Source organism: Vanellus vanellus, assembly GCF_965231255.1.
Source record: "Vanellus vanellus genome assembly, chromosome: Z".
NCBI lineage: Eukaryota > Metazoa > Chordata > Aves > Charadriiformes > Charadriidae > Vanellus > Vanellus vanellus.
Window position 1 is genome coordinate 68,950,537 of NC_138908.1, and position 18,259 is coordinate 68,968,795.

Genomic DNA, 18,259 nt, shown 5'->3' on the forward strand with positions numbered 1-18,259 from the left:
GTCCTCTAAATACCAGCCAGGCAGACCGTCAGGCTCCTCAGCTGCTGTCATCTTGTCTGACTGACAGGTAAGACGTGCTCAGCGCTTCCACTATAATTTTGGGATTTGTGTATCAGGAAGGTATATTTGCTCCGTTGCTAGCAACCCTGCACTGCACTCAGTGGGGTTAATTCCACTCATTCTACTTTTGAACACCAGATGACTGTGTTACCACAGAAACACCGGGCATGTAAATACCCCTAGGCCTGAAAAATAACTGGCCTGAGAGATGCCAGTTTGACAGCAACTGGTGGCATTCTTCCAACCTAGAAGCCAGAGAAACACTTTTACAGTGCCAGGATTCCCTTAGTCCTAGGAATCAGGAGCGCTTGTTGCTATTACAGATACTGCAATAGTCCTTTGGCATCTCAGTCACAGAAGAGAATGTCTTTATTTCAGATGTGGCAAATTCACAGGCCAGAATGACAGCTCCTGCTTCAAAGTGGTTACAGCCGGCCCAGAATAATCCTCACTATTGCGTGACTGGGGACAGCATTACCTCCATCTCCCAGCACTACCAAGTGTTGAGGGACAGTTACCCAGACTACTCTTCACTTGAAGAATGGATGACCTGGCAGCTAGGTCCCAAATCTTGTGTTCATGCCTGCAGAAGAGCTGTTATGCCTTTGTCATGAGCGCACTGTTTGCCCTTTAGAAGACCTAAGTTCAGCCAGAATGTATCACAGTGTCTTGTGTGTGTCTCGTGTGTCTATAAAATGTGGCACCATTGGACTATTTATGATATGTATAATACATCTTCCAGCGTAAAAGGTGACTGATACCCTTGGCATACTCTACACGTGCAACAGAAGCTGCATGGGTTTTTAGAAATGGGTTCTCCGAGGTCAGTCCAAAAGATGTCTAGAAAAAGAAATGCTGATACTGGTAACACATTATGTATGAAATTGAAATACATCATATTCATAATCAAAACTACACCAGCCAAATTACTCGTTGAGAACCGAGCTGCAATGCACAGCAGCTCCACTAGCTGACACACACTATGACCAGTTAGCACAGCACTGCAGTACCAGTTCAGCATTTCAGCCAGCAGCAGGCACGTATACCACCGAGAAGCACACAAACCTATCACAGGTTCATCCTGCAAGATGGATACCTGTACCTCCCTGGACTACCATTTAAAGTACACTGTATGAAGCTGAGTTAGTATACTAAGCAGCGTGTCACGTATTCTATACTGTAGATTTAGAATATAATAAATAAATAAATAAATAAAAATAGTTGCAAGTAGATTTTTTTTTTGCTAGAACTGGCATTTGCATTTTAAAAGATGCTGAAAATACTACCTGTGAAGGACAAAGAACCATAAGAGGTTTCACCTGCGTGGCAAGGCAAACAGCATAAAAAAATAATTGAATGTAAGAAAAGTTTGAATAAATGCAAATAAATTCCAATAAACATGTAAGCTTCTAATTTTTAATATCCATACACTGTCACAATAAAGAGCCCAAGAATATATATTTCATTTGTACCAACCCAAACCACTTGCCAGTTTCATCTTGTGCAGCCACACAAACAGACTCTGTCCTGCAGATACATAAACTAGTAAAAAAAAAGTTAGTCAATAAAGAAAGTTGCCTTCCCACCAAGCCAAGGAACTCAAAGAAAGGCACACATTCTTCTATCTTAATCTTGAGGAATGAGCTGCATGGAAAAATAGTTTCTTGTTTACATGCAAGAATATAAATTGTGAGTAAAGACAAAGAAATGGAAGTGGGTACTTTATTTGGTATTGTTTGTGTGGGGTTTGCTGGGTTTTGTTTTAAGAGAAGGGAAATGGACTGTCACTGCTATAACCTCTACCCCACTGACCCAGGCTGCAGCGTTGCTCCTGCTGATTTCCCTCAATCTTTGTTCAGTTACTGCAATAGTCACCTCTATCAGGAGCTGTTTATAAGTTCCATTCGTTAATCTCTCTTGTACATTTGCATGGTTTTCAGCATTCTTCTTTCTGTGAAGCACAGTTCTCAGTATCTACATTTTTAACAGAGTTGTGCTGAGAAAAGCCTTCCCTGCAGCTATCAGAACAAAAGTTCTGTTCAGACTGCTAGTTAAGTGATTTTTTTATGGCCAAATAAAACACCATGCCAGCTGTCAGGCTGTGTATTCACCTCTAGCAAAGGGTTTTGTTTATTGTCTGCACAAGTGATAGCACTGAAGGTAAAAACATTTAAAGCCATACCGATTGCAATGGTGACCAACCCTCAGGGAAAAGTCTGGACTCTTGGTTAAGCATGAGGCTATGTACTGCAGGAAAATCTCAGAAAAGATTTGAGTCGTGAAAATTAATGCCAGGTAGAATAGGATTCCGCAGACAAAACCCTCTGCTCAGTGACTGATCCCCTCCAGTGCTGGGATCTAACCTGGAAGGGTGCCGCCTAAGGACTGGGTCCCTGCTGTGTTAAGTCTCCTGGCAGCTTTTTTAGTTAGATGAAGCAGAGAGGGAGGACCTCTTGGAGCTACACTAACATACAGGCAGCTATAAAGCATGGTTCTGCTTCTGCTTTTATATCTCTCCAAATGATAATTGTCTCTGTTCAGCTTTTCGTTCTAAAGTAAAATGTTCTCACCTTGCTTGTACCTTAAATTAGTAAAATGTTGCAAAGGATTTCACATGTGCTGAGAAATCCCAGATGCCCTGTTGTCCAGGAATGGAAACCTTGACCAGGAGCCCACCAGTTCAGGAACAGACAAGAAGTGATGGAGGGTTTGAGACCCAGTAACATACAGTGCTGTCTGAGAAAAGCCTGCCTCCCCATACTCTTCCACCATAACTGCTGAGGAGGGCACTCTCCACAAGTAGCAGAAGAGAGAAAGGGAGTACCTGAACCCTGAGGGTTTCCATGTATTTTTGAGAAAGATGTAACACAGGTAGGCATAGTACTGGAGTCCTTAGGAACAGAAATGAAGGTTGTGCTGAAAGGATACCCAGGATAGCCTAAGACTAAACAAAAAGAAGGCTGGTAAAAGATTCAGCTTACAAACTGCATGAAATTCAAGCAGCAATACTCAAAAGTTTCTCTCTGTTGTGAAGGACAATTTTGCAGATGCAAGGCTTTTATTAGAAAACCTGATTCAGCCAAATGAGTCACATACTATCTTCCGTAAGTCATATGTGATATCCAGCCATATCACTGCATAACCAGGAGAAATGGTGTAGATGACAACACTTCATCAACTTCTAGTTAGAAATGGCTGATGAATTTCAGCAAAAGGGTTGGTTTTTAAAATCAAAATCCAAGTTGTTTTCAGAGAAAAATAAAAAAGCCCCCTGAAACTACCCACACAAATCCCACCTGACTAATTCAACAACATATAGGACCCTTAACTCTCAACTACAAGGAAAAATTTTAAGTTAACTGTAAGTCTCAACTCCATATGGAAAAACAGTATTATACAAACTTCTCTGGTACAGTTTAGAGCTGCATGGCTTCTGTGTGGGAAAGAAAAGTTATATTCTCTCTTTTAGCAAATAAATTTCATTTTTCATTAGGTGACAACAGAACTATGTCATCATTTGCCAATCCCTATTAAGAAAGAGCTTTCCAATCTTTAAGAAGTAATATCAATAGTTTCACTATAAAAAATATTTAAGTTCTTCACTTTGAACAACTCATCCACACAAAAAGTTGCTTGATTAATGTTTTTACTGAATTTCTGCTTTTTTTCCCCCAAAACGCCCTTAAATGACCCACCTCACTTGAAGGCATTATGTGAGATTTCCATATGAAAGGCCTTTTTTTTCACCTTTGTTTCCTGCAGGTGTTGCTCAAGGAAGAGTGCAACACAAGGGGACCTCAAAGTGCAAACTGCACAGAGCCACCTTTCAACACCTTTGGAGATACACAGGGCTTTGAAGAAGAAATGTGGAAATGTCTGGAAATTCCCAAAGGAGGAGAATCCAGCCTATGACTGAAGGCTGTCAGACAAAATATAGTAGTACCGACTTATGTCTTCACTTTCTATCCTCACCTCCTTTCTCTTTGCACAAGAGCTCTTTCATTTTTACCACTCTGCATTATTCACAGTTAAAATGCTACATCTCCAGATATGAGGCATGAACAATACTAGGGATGCTAGACTAATAAAACCCACACTGTTCAGAACTTGCTACATTATCATTTTTCCTATAACCTTCACTTTGTCTTTGTTCTAAGACATGCCTTTAGTTTAAGTATTACAGTTTTGGGGTGAGTTCTTCAAGAGGTCAATAAACTCTGTTAGAGTCATTGTACGAGGGGAGATGAATAAACATATTAAATCATCATTAATAACATTAACCTAGCACTAAAAAGTATACACAAGTCCAACCATAGACTAAATAAAGGAAAGGATGAGGAGTGACTCGGCCCATAAGAATTAGAAGGATAGTAAGGCAGAAGAAATCAACAGTTTTCTGAAAAGTGATTATTATCAGCCTTGGGCTAGATCTAATAAAGGAATTGGGATTTCCCAGGACAGCTCTGGCCACTACACATCTGGATAAAGGAGGTGGGACCTTCTCCTCTTTCACTCATGAAGGAAGAGAGCAACTCTAAAGGCTGATTTACTGCAAGAACTTATTATTTACAAAACTCAAACACAGTAAGTGAACCCCTTCCCCTATTCTATCTCTCCTGAAATAAGTAAGGCAGCTATCTAGAAAAGCTCAGTGAAAGCAAATACACTAGAAATTTTGCACACATAGTATCTTCTTATACACGCAATTCTGGTTGCAAACATCCATAACAAAACTAAGCTGGGATGCTCACAATGTGAGAGTAAGGGTTCATGTGCTACATTGAAAAAACTGCTGTAAAACAAGGAAGAACGGATATGAATTTAAAACAGAATAGATAACGAAACCAGCTCTTTTTCTAAGCATTTCTGAAATAGGCTAAGCTAAATCACACAAATGCTTTCTGAGTGTGAAGCAGTGTTCACAAAGGAAACTATTACAGCTATTTAATCACGTACTTCCCCACGTTGACAACCTCCAAGTCCCAAAAAAAAACAAGCACAGAGAAAGAAAGCTTACAACTTGCAGGCTTTGTTTAACTTTAACATTCCTGCTGTCAAAAACATGAAGTATCAAACAGTGGAGTCACACCACTCTAATGCAGAATGAAGCTAAAGTTGGACCTGTGTTGACTGACGCACTTAATTAGATACTGCTGCTGAGTGTGTCTCTGTTCATTACTACTTACACTGGAAGGATGGAACGATAAATGTTCTGGGCCACTGGCATCAGGAGGTACATAGAGAACAACATCGTGGGAAACAGCTACGCCTGGAGCTACCTACATTTTGCAACCATGATTTTCCCTCTGCCTAAATGTCCTTTTTTTTTTCCCAGAAATTAAACCCCAGTCAATAAGGGACAATAAAAAATTACAGCTCCATAAGATGTTGTTCTAGGAGTAAATTACTCAATGTTGTTTGAACTTTCCATGATCATTCACTTGGTAACTTCAGTGGCTGGTTCCTCGTATTTTGGAGAAAACATTAATGCAATGGATTAGAAGAACAAGGTGACTTTTCTATGAATTAATCTACCACTTGGTAAAATGGCATCTGAAAAAAATTTAACCTGAAGCACAATTTTGTTTTCATTAGATGAAAACCAAGGATCTTCTAAAACAGAATACATCTCACTGTGAAACAAAATTGCAGATTAAAAATTCCCAATAAATTATGTCTACGTCTTAATCTCTGGTAGCAAATAATTTAAGAACTGTTGAGCTAAGAATGACAGAGAAATGCAGTTTTGAGGAGCCATTATGATGCAAATCAGAATTTAAACATATGGGCTTTATTCATAATGCTTTTTCTTTTTAAGTATCTATATGAAAATTCATTTGCACAAAATGAATGCAAATAACTGAAAGCAACACCCTGAAGTACTCATCTGTGCATTGTCAGGGTTGATCTGCTTTCCAGTGAGGTTAACTGAATAGTATTCAGAAGTTCTTGAATCAAGACTCCAAAAATTTCTGTTCATGTTCCATGAATTTCATTCACATAATAATGAAGACAAAGAAAACTGTTTATATGCTGGTGAACAGAGGTCACCAACCTGTCTAAATCAGGAAAAAGAATAAAGCTAAATGGCTACAAGGATCTTACTCACTACAAGAAAGACACTGAGGTGCTGGAGTGTGTCCAGAGAAGGGCAACAAAGCTGCTGAAGGGTCTGGACCATGAGTCTTATGGGGAGCGGCTGAGGGAACTGGGGTTGTTTAGCCTGGAGAAAAGGAGGCTGAGGGGAGATCTTATCACTCTCTATAACTACCTGAAAGGAGGTTGGAGCAGGGTGGGGTAGGTCTCTTCTCCCAAGTAGCAAGTGATAGGACAGGAGGACATGGCCTCAAGTTATGCCAGGGGAGGTTTAGATTGGATATTAGAAAAAACTTCTTCACAGAAAGGGTTGTCAAGCATTGGAACAGGCTGCCCAGGGAAGTGGTAGAGTCGGCATCCCTGGAGGTATTTAAAAGACATGTAGATGTTGCACTTATGGAGACAGTTTAGTCGTGGATTTGGCAGTGTTAGGTTAGCGGCTGGACTTGATGATCTTGAGGGTCTTTTCCAACCTAAATGATTCTATGATTCTATTCCCTAAGCTTGCACGCTGCAGGTAAGTTTGTGCAGGTACTACAGAATTTGTCAGTGACAGAAAGTGCTAAAATTCTGGAAGGATACATATTTTGTGGAGCTTCTTGGGCATATGGACAGGAAGACAGTTATGAACCAGCAGGATCCAGAAATTTGCAGCACAAATCTCTGGAGTGCCCATTAGTTTTTCAGAGTTACCTAAGTGATTTCCACCCACTGCAGGCTGCCCTAATGCCAAGCTTCAAGAGTTGGCGAGAATGTAGGAATGGTCGACTGAAAGTATCAATGCAAGGAAAGGTGCCAAAAGAAAGCAAAATGATGCTGGAAGAGGGAAAGGACTACTATGGGTTGTAATTCCAAGGACTTGGGCAGTGCGAGTGGTTAAGATGGAAGGTTTGTCCTTTGAATGTGGTTGGGACAAGACAGTAACATGGTTTTCAAGCTGTGCAGATTGCAACCAGCCACTACAGGGACTCAAGAGGTAGCTCAAAGAAGCCTCCACCTCCCGGGCTTTAATAAGCTTCTGTACCCAGCAGCAGGCTGGGTGCCATACCACAGGGACTGGGGAGAGCCATTCCTCTTGGGCAAAAGCTATTAAGTCAGCTTATGTACCCACACTTAAATATTTAAATTCACAATACTAATTGAATCTAAAACTGGTGAACATTAGCAGTCCTCTCTTCAAGAAACGACCAAGAATAACCATATTTCATTCAGGGATTGTAAGTAAACTGGTACATTTCCTGGCACAAACATTTTACTTCAGAAATGTTGTGCAGCTCCTCTTTTACCAGACACCAAATTCTGCATGGTACAGATACCAATCGAAGTCATAAAATGAAGAAACATTTTGTTTTGCTCCCCAACACCACCACAAGATGAAGTACAGCAAAGAAGGCAGGTATGTCAGCACAATTCTCTCCCCTGGTCCATAACATATGCTTCCTTCCATACCAGCCCATCCTCCAGACAGGGTGTAAGTCTCCTGTGGTTTGACCTGGGATAAACAGCTGCAGAGCGGAAGGGGAAGGTTTGGGATTCCCCTTGAGGCCTCTCTTCCCACTTGCAGTCTTGCTCAGCTCTCTGCAAACACCTTGAGACTTCCCTGCACCTCCCCAGAGAGGACAACTGCTGCTCTGTACACTCAAGATAGCCATATTGGCTTTTTCAGACTTGCAACAACTGAGAAAGGATTCCCTCCACAAAGATACCCTTCACAAAATCCTCCCTTTACTATCACCATCACCATGAAACCAACATGCCCAGTACTGTTTTGCTTGTTTATGCTGCCCCATGCAGAATCAGAAACGCCGGGTGGGTTTAAAAGCCTCCTGTAGGTCTCCAAGAGCCAACCTGTGCACCACAGGCTCCTCATTTCCCTTCATTAAGTACAGCAAAACCAGCCACCTGTGTGTCTTTGTCCTTGCAAATGATGAGTACAGAATCAGCTGGGACCAGCTACTCCTGCATCCTCTCATAGAGGGATAGGAAGTCAAGAGGCATAACAGAGCAGTGGCAAGATGCCACCACTCCTGTGGTGACCAAGCCTGTTGGGTGGTCCCAAAACAGGATGCAGCTTCCCTGTGGGCTGTGACCCTGCTCCAGCTCATAGTTTCACCCTCCCAAAGAAACTCCCAGGTTAGTCAGAACTGAATCTCAGCCATTTGATTTGCAACTGTCTGTGAAAAGCATGGTTACCGAACTAAAGCTATCTCATGTCACCAACCTCTCTCCTCCTGCTTGGCCCGATCTCTTTGCATTTTGCTGTGCCTCCTGCCCTAACTGCACCTCTTCACGAAGCAACAAATAGCTGCTTTGAGGCAATCTCTCATAGTTAACCAAGGAGTTTCATGTTCTCTGTGTAAAGCTAGCTGTCATGAGGTGGGCTCATAGTCTAAATAGGCCTTGTAAAGAAACAGAAACTTAACAATATTCCATAATAAATGACTGTCTCTAGCTTACAAATAACATTGTATGTTAAAAACACCGAGCAAATTTGCTCTTTGTTATCTCCATTGACTTCCAGAAGTCAATGGCAATTATTTCCATCTCAGCTATTATAGTAATTTTGCAGTTTTTTGGACTTGGGCAATACTACCAGTACACTGGTACTCTACCTTATAAATAATCATGTCACTGTTTTCTACGCATAGCACCTTAAAGACATTACATCTCACCTCTCTTTATAATGCTAGCATTTCCTTCATTTACTCCCATGCAAAAAGAGAATGAAAACTGATGGTGTTTGTGTGATAACAGATTGGGGAAAATATGGCAAGAGGTTAAACTTAGCAGTGGCATCCACAAAGCTCATATTTGCTATTTAACTAGTATCAACTATTAAAGTTGGCCCCCTTAAGTTACAAACTGTACGAAGTGTTCTGTAGCAGTGTTTCTTGACCACTGATGATCCATGAAGGATCTACGACACAGTTCACGAAAATTAACATTTCTACATATGTGAGCAAGCCAACAAAATAACAGCTACAAATCATCACTCAAAGTTTAGCCAATTTGTAGCTGGACATAAATGAAAACTGCACAAAATACTTGTTTTTTTTTTCTCACCCAAAACAACTGAGCCTGCAACTTAAAAAAAAAAAAAAAGCTCAGAATCACTACTCTGGAATCACTACTCTGTAATGAATGGTATTCTTGACCCTCTATGAATTAGCACAGAGAGTATTCATAAAAATACTACTACAGCATTCATTTCTGACACTACGACAACTGGTTGTCTCTACAGCTGCAGATTCAAGTGACTGAGAAAGTGCTACTTTGACATACGAATACCGTGCACAGCTGCAAGAAAATATTCAGTCTGCTATTTCTGTCACAAAAAATGTAGCGTCAGGTCAACCGAAACTACTCACAAATTAATCTCAATACCTTAAAATTAAATCAGTCACAGAAACACCACAGAAGTCAAATGACCTGGTTATACCTCAGCAGCTGCATGCAGAAATCACTCCTGCAACTCACTTCTGTATTTCCATATGGAAAAGCAATCCTCACACGCTCCTCTGACTTTTTTTTAACTGGCTTATTCGTACTTGACCCTCAACTACTAAAAACTGACACCTTCAGCTTTCTGTGAATGGCATCCTTACATTTCTAAGCCATCCTTGCCAGCAGAGCTCATCAACTTCGCTGTCCCAAGAGAGATGCTCCGTCAGGGCACTGAGAACCCACCACTAATTGTTTCCTCTCCAGGTGATGTGATTTTTGGGTCCATGGATATAAAGTAACACTCCTAAAGCTTCATAGAGCAAAATGGCACTCCATCCTCTCAAGTCCTCTCCTTCTCACCAAAAAAATACAAGAACTTGACCTATCAGGCTTTGCCCACTTCCATAAATTAGTCAGGGAACAAACACACCCAGGCACTGGAACATGTTTTCCAGCTGTATTAAACTGGACAGTTCCCAGCATAGCCTCAGTAAGGGCTAACGAGCATGCTCTCATCAGTCAATTCCTGAGCATGGCACAGGAGTAGACAAAGGCCAGGAATCCCTCTCAGTAGTCAGATCTGGCCACACTGTTCAGGAGGCTGAGAAAATTTAATGTATGCACACAGACTGTTCTGTGCTACTTGGCAGCAATGCCAAAGAATACCAGCGTATTTTATTTATTAACACAAACATGGTCTGATTGTGTAAGAATAGTGTTTGCTATGAGTATCTACAGTGTTACAGTACAAGAGTAAATGCCAGGTCAGCACTCATTTTACAGATAAAGAGTAACACTATAAAACAGAATATATAGTGTCCAGAACGCCACTGGCAACTTTTAAACAAAAATTTTCAAGCAAAGTTATTAAAAAGGACATCTATTTATGTTCATCGTGTAAATTTCCTACCTTTGCAGCTATTTTATACATTTACAATGTCAGGGTTTTGCTATACATTCTGGCACTGGATTAGTATTTTCAGGGTACTTTTATCATTCAGTTACTCAAATATGTTCACATTTCTAAGAAATAATACTTTCTAGTTCAGCTTTCAAAACGTACAGCTTAAACTGTACATCTTTCAAGATATCAACAAAGAGGTTACTGGATATCTATACGCATGGGAACTGGGGAACTTAGTTGAAACCACCCCAGCTGGCATCCCCTTATTCTTTGACATTGCCACCACAAAAACTTTGGGTAGATTTCAAGAAAACAGATTCACCTACTTTAACTTCTCCAGATGTAAAAATAAGTCAAGAATTCAGCTAAAAATATCTTCAAGACTGGATTTGAGAGAGTTCTCCAGCTGTAATATGACAGTCCAATTATAAAGCACTAAACAGAAATAAATGATTTCATGTTCAAACATAAAACAGGTAAAATAAATAAAAAAAATGGTTCTAGACAGATCTTAGTATTTTCAATACTGACTGGTTAAGAAGTAATTTGACTCCAGGTCCTAACCATCTAAGTAAAAATGTATGAGAATGCATTTACTTCTATAAATTAATGAAGCATCCATTAAGATATAATGGGATTATTTCACTGAGTGCTGACAATGAGAATTTCCTGGTCTTAAAACCAATATTTAAAAATTGGCTCCTAGCTGCCTTGAAATCCTGACTTATCACACCAAAGGACAGAAGAATACTAAGAAAATAATCTAGATTACACTTCCCTTTTTTCTGCATCTTAGTTTAGGTCTATTAATGTAGAAGACACAACCCCATTTTTTTTCAAAGCTTACCAGAAGGTATCCTCTATGTCAGACATAAAACTACCTACTGTATATGGTAGCCACATAAAAAAAAAAATTATACAATTTCTTAGCAAAACACACAGAGGGAGAAGAAGGTGGAAGAAAAATACTCTAAACCTCAATATAAAGTATTTGGAGTAGCCCTCATAACTTTTAAACAAAACTTTTTCAATCATCCAAGGAGCCGAACAGACGGTCCATTATTATTCCTTATATAAATTTCCAGGCTTTGTTTTAGCACTGTGTTTCAACATTTCACTTAGGTCACAGATATAAACACATTCCTTTTCACCTTTTTTTACCCCAGTAGAGTTTCTTACAGTTAATAGGTAGCATGCACTAACGGGACTGGAAAGGGGTTTTAGAAGCTAAAAAGCAAGACAGCAATCAGTGCTTTTCAAATACTTCAAAACCCTGTTGAAAAATTAGTGTCCTTGCGTGTTGGTAAAGCAAAGATGAACCCCCAATTTGGTATTTGTATTAGCTATTTAATGTGTTATTGCTATTCTCAGGAATTCTCTAATGCCCTCATTCTACAAACTGTACCTGATCCTTAATTCAGCTAAAGGTAAGCTTACACAGGACAAACCAGAAATTACTGCATCACACTGGACGTGGCACAGCAGAGAGGCTGAGACACCACAGAATTCAAGTCACGGTGCTAGACCCGACTGGGAACTGAGAAAAATCAGTCTGTGCCGAGCACCCTGTACTGGCACAGCCAGGTTAGCAGTGCTTGCAGCGCCCTTCACCCACAGCAGCTCTGCAGTTTGGCAGATCTAGAAGGAAGAACTGCCTCCGCACCTTCCCCTGCCAGGGGGACAGTATAAAACATACTGTGGTGGATCACGTAGCATGATTAGAGAGCAAAATAAAGCTGACCTGTGCTTCCAAAATGAAGTATAACCCAAAACCCACTGGCAAACACGTCTTGGCTGGCAGTTCCGCTTTCTCTCTTCCAGGCTGCCACTGTGCCTGTTTTGCTCTCATTTCAGGAGCTCCAGATCTGCTGGAAATATGGCAGTACCAAAGCAACACCCAAGCCTATGGGAAAATCCAGAATCTCTAATCATTTCACCCACTACCACTGAGTTTTACTTTGTAAGAGCCTAGAAATGACAAATCAGTCTGAAGATGCAAATAGACAGCAATATTCGGAAAGCGCTTATTTGAACTAACACAGCAAACAAATATGCAATGCCATTAATTTTATAACAGAACTAATTAGCTGTTGTAACGGACTGCGCAAGTCCTGATGTTCGCCTTCTAATGTCACATTTACAGGATTTAAATTTCAACTTTTTTCCCCTTCTTCCTTCCTTTTTTCCTTCCTTCCTTCCTTCCTTCCTTCCTTCCTTCCTTCCTTCCCTCCTTCCTTCCTTCCTTCCTTCCTTCCTTCCTTCCTTCCTCTAATTATGGAGAAAGCAGTCCTTTTTCCAGACCACTCAAAAGCTATCATGATTTACTTTCATCATGAGGGGACTGTGAGGAGCAGGATGAGCATGAGCTCTTATGGGGGAGCAAGGGTGAAAGCTGGAGAAAATGGCTGGATCCTATTGCTTTGCTCATCAGCCATCCTCAGAAACACCCAACCAAACAGATACTCCCCCAATATACTGTAGGCCATTCAATCTTTCTGGCACCATCATGAGTCAAAATTTGAAAGCAAGATGGGGGAGTTGACAGTGCTGGGTCACAGGTGTCAAGTCAGTGAAATTCTGTGCCTCGTTTTCCCCATCTTCCAATCTTCGTGCACCTGTCTGAAGACATTCATACTGGAGGGATGCTGCAGACACAGGCCAAGTTCTCATGAATGCACCATCCATCAGTAAGTAAACACTCCTTGCACAGTGGTTTGTTATACATGGAAAACAGACCTTACAGTTCACCCTTAATTCCAGAAACCTGACTTTAAAAAAAAAAATCTCAGTTTTAAATGCTTGAAAGACAGTTTATGAGATGTAAAGTACCCAAACTAAATTAATGTATAATGTCTGTGTCATAAAAGAGAAATGGCTACTCACAGAATAGGTCTTTGAACCTAAAAGCATAGTTAAACTATGCTTTTTAATTAGTTTGGTTTAATTAGTTTGGTTTAATTAGTTTGGTTTGAATTCAGATTACTAAGGGAAAGAAGAGAAAGCCTGGAATTAATGTTGAAACAAAATGCTCTTCTTTCAAGGTTTGATATATCTTTAAGAAACGCTGCATATGCTATAACCTTATCTCTGGGCTTATACAACAGAGTTTATTTGGCCTTTCTCTGGACCAGCTGTTGTTTTTCCCATTCCATTTCTCCACTGTATTTAAAATATACCAACCCCGCTAGCATGCTCAAAGGAAAAAACACATGCTAGCACTTTGAATGGCCTGTTTGTCCTTGGTTGAGGCCAAATGTCTTGTATTTCAGATGACGTTACTAAGTAATACAGCCTTCAAAGCCTCAGCCCCAACCCTGCTGTGCTTCTGCAGTGAATATTGGCCATGCAAGAGCAGCTCTCGCAGGTGAGAACTCTCCGCTGAGCCTGGGCCTGAGAAGGGTTGGGTAGTCTGCAACTTACCAACATGAATTATGCTAATACATCTTTAAAATCTCAGACACATACTGCTTTTAATGTTTTCTATTCTTCGACGCAGGTCCTGATAACCACATTTTCCAGCTTCATGACGTTTTGAAAGATGAACATGGAGGTTCTCTTGCTCCAACTCAGCACACAAGATTTCATTTTGCCTAATTAAGCCCTTGAAGAGGCACCCAAGCACAGACACCAGCCGCTGAAACAGAAGAGCAGGGACAGCCCATCATTCAGCTACTCCATCCTGCAACTGGAGAGAGCTGATGAAGGCATCTGTGAACTGCTAGAAGGAGCAAGGGGAGGAATAGCACAAATGACATTGAGATATCTCAGGGGAGGCAACCAACAGTGCCTTTGCATATCAGAGGTTAAGGACTCCTGACACCAGGCACCTCACACAAGCAGTCCTCATAGGATAACACCATCTTGGGGTGACTGGTGCCATTCTCAGCTCTTCATGAATACCACTGCATGGGCAGTGACAGTTTTGACAGTGACTTTTTCCTGTGATTCCAGTTTCCTATCAGAGGCATTAGAACCAGTTGGATGTCACGATCCCATTAATTTGCTTCCATTTTTGTCACACATAGGGTGGAGGTTCACCAGTAACACCAGCTATAATTAACTAGGGTCCCTATGGTTTGCTGCCAACTATGCCTTAACCCTTCACAGACAGGAGCTACTGGGGTTCCTACACCAAAATGCCAAGAAGTTTGAAAGTGTTTGCTTAGAACTGGGTTTGAGCTTTAAAATTTGCACTCCCGTGAAATAAGAATCAAGCAAAGTCCTGTCAACAGACTCAGCCTCTGTTATTTTCTAAATCTCAGTTTTCATTTGCAGAAGTCTCTGGCTCCTCTTCTCTCCAGGTAGCCTTGAAATTATAAAGGTATGTAAACACATGGGACGAGAGAGAAAAATGCAGTTGTGTTTGCCTCAAAGAAACATCCAGTTCACACACATCATTAAACAGTGTGATTAATTATAGCTTAAGGAGACAAAAATACCTGCCAAATGCATAATGATAGCAAAAACCATCTTACATCCATCGCCTGGGGAAGGGGATGTTCAGTAATCCATTCCCCAATGTTAAGGCTACCTATGCTTGGACAACTTTCAGCTGCCTGCAAATGCTTCTGGTCTGGACTTTGCAGAAAACTCCCTTCTTTTACTGCCCTTCTTCACTGTTACCTTCCCGGCAGATGAAATTTCATCCCTCTCTTCATCTTCCATCCCCTCTAAGGAAGACCTGACCAACAGAAGTACCTCACAATGGGCAATGGATTCAACTTGGACATTGAAAAGAAAATACCACAAAGCAGAGAGTGAATCAGTGAATATTTTGCCTGGAGAATGTCAGGCAAATAATACTGAAAATGTCAGGAATGATCCCTTGGTAAAACTGCAGCACCTGAAAGAAGACTTTGATCCAAATCCAAACCTCCACAGAGCTGAGGGGAATCCAGACTGGAGGCTCAACTGACTATAGTGCAGATCAGAGGGGGAGAAACTTGATTCATCTTGTTTTAGAGCTCAGGCAGGCAAGAAACTTTGCTGCTAATTCTAACTTTGGCTTCAGACTAAGGCTGTGTTTTAATTTTGTTTAAAAAACATTTAAAATACAAAAATCTCTCCGCAGCTTCAACTGAAACACTGTTTTGCAGATGAGCAAAATATTAGACAAGACCTTTTTTTAAATTAGTACAAACCAGAGATAGCAGGGAACTAGACCATTTTTTTGGAAGAAATGAATGAAGAATAGCAAGGCTTTGGACTTTGTATTTTGCACAAAGATTCATTATGGGGCAGTGTTTCTTGAGACTGATTAAAACAATTTAGAAGAGATTTTCTGTAATTTAACAATCTAATTTATGTGCACAAAGGCTTCATCATTAGTTGTTTAAAGAGGACAGGAATACATAGTTTTTTCAGCTAAGACACCTGATTACATGTTGTTTTGCTGAAGTAAGCTTAAGTTGCAAGAGAAGAAAAGAAGAAAGCATAGAAGAGATTGTGGCAAAAAATCAATATTCTCTTTTTAAGCTCTTTCATACAGAAACCTGGATGTGCAACAAATAGTTCTACAAAGTGTTCAAAGTGCAGTATTTAAGGGCATCAACTAAAAACATTCTCCATACCTTTTAGCACAGCAATCTTCTGGCCACTTTTTTTTTTTTTCATAAAGGCGGATGCCTACTTCTGTTGGACAATTCCTTTTTCTAGAAAAAAGTGTGTGTAATTCTGTATGATCTTTAAGTGAATAGTGTCCCTCCAGTCTGTTATTTACATAAATTTTTTTCAGGATAGTTCAGAAATAGCACAAAGAGGTATTATTTACAAAGACACCATACAACAGGTAATCTTTATGTAAGCACCGTGAAAATGAGTAACAAACCTCACCCTACTAGAAGTCTTTCACAACAAATCGAATCCAGCTAGCAAGTCCAGTAGTTCACTAAATCTGTGTTGAGGCTGATCTTTGTTTCCAGCAACCGAACGTAAAAACAGTTCATACATAAAGACTTGTGTCAGAAATTACATCCTGGACTCCAAAAGATGCTCTTTGCAGACTACTGTCTAGTGAAATTGCATCTACTAAACACAGCATCCCAAGATATTCAATATTGACAGAAATTCATTATAAGAATGGTCTCCACAAGTACCCATCACCGGAGTTGAGAACTCAATCCTACACTCAGCAAATAATCAGGAGTGCAGAATAGGATCTGTGCACCCTAGAACAGGCCACCAAGTAATTAATTATGTGTGGAGCAGGGTAAGGCCGGGTATGGCCCCACTTCTCCCTAAAAAGGAGAGATCTTACAGTTCTTTACAAGACTACTGCATAGAAAAAGTGGTGGATAGAAAAAATCTTGTAACATCCTAAGTTATGCAGTTTCCCTTGTTCCCAACTAATCATAAGCTAACACATATGCTGACAGGAGTACTACAATCTCCTTTTAAGTACAATTCATCCAGACGAGTCTCTCAAAGTACACAAGTGCATCCAAGTTCAAGGAGATGCTAGGAGCATGGACGGAGTAACACCAACCCCAAGCAAGGAGTGGAGAAGCTGTAAGGACGCTGTGTTTCACACAGAAAAACTCTGCTCAGGCACCTATTTAAAGTGGGTCATGTATGATAGGAGGCTGCCAGAGGCTCATCAGGGACACACAGACTTCGGAGAAACTAATTGTGAACGCTGAGCCCATATCAGTGCATTAGCCCCACAGCACAAGTCCAGCACTTCCAGAAGAATTAGAAAGCTGTGATCTGCCCAGAAATAATAAGGTAATTGTAGTTTCTTTTTAGAAAGTTCACAGAGAGTTCAGTATGACTGAGAAATCTGGCACTGAACAGACTGAAGGCTGAACAGTTTTGCCAATACTACTCCATTAATGGGTCAAGTGCTCTGAGCAAATTTTCAAAGTCCTGCAACAAAAACGTTTCCTAAATGCAGCTTAGCTTTCTGAGTTTTCTATTTCAACTGTGGAAATAAGGTTTACAATTGTTTAAGGCTACTGTTATCCTACAAAAGAGAAAGGGATGGCATGCAATATGTAACAGTTTAATTCTAAAGCTTGCTATTGCTCTCCCAATCAATACTACAGCAATTTAACATTTACATTACGAAAGCATTTGTTTACCCAATCAATGGCAATACTCAAAAAGTGCAACAGCATCACACACAGTTTGATACTGAAAGCTGTAGGCACAGAGCAAGAGCAGAATATATTCCTCTGTGACAGTACAGGTTAGAAATGCTGAACTAAGTTCAGTCTCTGTCCAGACTGAGACCCCTCAATCTGATGAGTGGTTAAGCAAACTGTTTCAGTGAAGACATGGAAGAGACCACAGTCTACCCTTTAAACTGAAGAAAAGCAAATGCAGTAAGCAAGCATAGTATAGCAAACTATTTCTTTTGACTGGCACAGGGACTGAAAAGAAAGACTCCACTGAAACTCAGTGAAGCAGATTTTTCCCTCCTTATAGTTTTGACTCATATTGTTTGGAATATGGCCTGTCACAGAACTTCAAATGTTTTTCAGTCATTGAGTGAGGAATTGTATCGTGTTTCTGATGCCCTTTGGTGGCAACAAGTGACTATTATCACAGTATAACAACAATCTCTTGTTTCCACATTTTTCTCCCTTACCTCCTGCACAACACAAGTACTTATGGAAAGTACCATGTTTCAGTTACTAGGAGCTAGTGAAATACTGAAGGTTAAATTCCAGCAGGAAAGAGAAGAAGATGAGAAAACAATCAGGGACTGGGAAAGCAGGTGCCAGCCCTCCGCCAGCATTGAGCTTTCTCTGGCCC

The 18,259-nt window shown here is 40.5% G+C and overlaps 1 protein-coding gene across 1 annotated transcript in view; it reads right to left on the reverse strand.

The window, feature by feature from the left end:
• The window catches only part of ADAMTS12 (ADAM metallopeptidase with thrombospondin type 1 motif 12), a gene marked incomplete at its 5' end in the record, with an annotated part of 172,453 nt that overhangs the window by 82,192 nt on the left and 72,002 nt on the right, over positions 1-18,259 (reverse strand). The window lies entirely within an intron of this gene.